This window comes from Primulina huaijiensis, chromosome 2 (assembly GCF_012295235.1).
Source record: "Primulina huaijiensis isolate GDHJ02 chromosome 2, ASM1229523v2, whole genome shotgun sequence".
Lineage (NCBI taxonomy): Eukaryota > Viridiplantae > Streptophyta > Magnoliopsida > Lamiales > Gesneriaceae > Primulina > Primulina huaijiensis.
This window is the reverse complement of record NC_133307.1, coordinates 22,447,003-22,449,381: the sequence shown is the minus strand read 5'-3', so window position 1 is coordinate 22,449,381 and position 2,379 is coordinate 22,447,003.

The following is a 2,379-nucleotide window of genomic DNA, read 5'->3' as shown; positions in this document are numbered from 1 at the left end:
AATTTTTTTTATTTAAATTGATTGAAAGTATTTGAATTTGAGTTTTTATTTGCTTGATTATATTATTTTTGTAGTATTATTTATTGTGAAATTAATAGATGGACTAAAAAAATTAGTGGATCTATGAGTCCTCTGGTGGACGACAAACATGGATAAATTGTTAAAAGAGATAATATCAAGTAGATTTTTTGTATACGATTTTGTTCTACTTAAATGATTATGCATGATTCTAAATTTTAATTGATCAGAAGTTAACGTATGTTTTGTCGTTGCCAGATATATTTTGTCAACGGTCTAATATTTTTCTTTGATTTAAGGAAAATTATGTGACTTCGTATTATATTTTTATTTCTTAAGGTTTTATTAAAGGATTTTTCATGATGATTTTGAGGCACCATTTTTTCCTTTGTGTGTTTTTTTAAAAAGTAAAATATTTATGAAACCATGACGTTAGTAAGGCGCCTTCTCTTTATTTGAAAAAAATATTGAAAAATTTATAAAATTTTTGAATAATATGAGTTAGTATTTAATTTGAGAGTGATTTATGTTTTTTGTTGCTCGTATATACTTCAATTTCTTTGTTATTGTACTAAATAAATTATTTTTGAACTTTGAGTTATCATTTTTTTATGGAGGTTGTTTGTGTCATGAATTTTTTAAATTCATTTTGTTTAGTATTGTTGGCGGCAATTAATTTTTCTGATATTCTGTTATTTGTCTTGTTGTTTATATGAAAATATGTATGAGAGTACACCAATCAAAGCCACATATTTTGGGTCTTATGTTCTACGAAGAGGGTAATATATGATTTCTGTTAATTATATAATTTATTGGTTCTTCATACATGTTGTTAAGAAATGAATCAAATTTTGAACAAAAAATTTATGACAAACATAGTAGATGAAAAAACATGTTAAAAAAATTAATGTTGCATATTACTATGCCCCTATTTCTGTATGATATAATTCAAACACATTTTTTTAGATATTTGAAATTATGTCTAACTAAGTGACATAAAACATATACATATATATTTGAAGGCGTATTTAAAGCAAAATATTAAGATCAAGAATGATTCATATTTAAATTTAAACGCAGCACAATGAAGAAGAAATTGGAAAATTGTATGTGTAAACCCTTAAGGGTTATATAGTGATTATGTTGCTACTTCATGGTTTGCAACATATTGATGCCATATAAAATATCAATATTTCTCAAAGAATAAACAAAAAGAAAAAATTCTTCATTCAGAAAAAGAAATACATGAAAAAAATTGTGTATAATTTTCATTCTATTTTTAATGGTTTGAGAACAATTCTAAAGCTTTGTGGACACAATATATCAATTTTGTGCATTTTTAATAAATTGAGACATTGAGTCGGTTGCACTTTATTTCTTCCAATATTATATCGATAGATTTCGAGGTGGCTAAGAGGTTGTTTTTGTCTATTTTTTTAGTTAAAGTGGCTAACAAACTAATTCATGAGATATATGATGGTAACATAGAGAACTACTCGCCAAATAAATTTAGTTAGCCGAATAGTGAAATTCAAATTGAATTATACAATATTTCATCAAATTAATTTTGTCTATTATAAGATGCTCATGAAATCTAAACAGTTGTATTATTAGATGAGATATTGAATAAGACAAATACTTTGATATATATATTTGAATGATATCTCATATACATATCTTAATTACGTTATCCGTGTCCTTCTCAAGATTTTTAAAATACAATAATTAATTTTGTATGTCGTTCCACAATATATAAAATATTATAAAACAAAATGTAAACTCGATAGAATAAAATTTGTTTTGTTTATGAGATTGAAACTATATCATCTCCATGATATGATGCACGCAATCATTGTTCCAAATCTTCTAAAAAATGACGAAAGAAATGACTTTCCTGAATTGCGTCAAATTAAACGATGACACAGTTATAAGATATAGTCATTTGAAAAGATTTTCAAGTTTTTTTCTCACACTGATTGAGAAATAATCGTTAAAAATTTATTAAACTTATAGCTATATGTTGATAATATTTATACTAAATATATAAAAATGATATTTCAAATATCCCGATGTTTGAAGAAATTACAGCACCATTCATTGGTTATGTTGTTAAAGAATATATAGGTTATACATACTTTTAGTCACAAGTAAAAACCAATCACGACTAAAAACAACATTTATTCTTATGAGTTATAGTTGATGATTGTCAAAAACTGAAAAATCATTCAACAATAAAATAAATATTTGGAAAATAAGATTACTGGATAAAAACAATGTAGAAAACCGAAAAAACGTCCTGATAGGGAAGTAAACTACGAGCATGTCAGATCCCAGATGAAGATTTTAAATAACATAATAGAT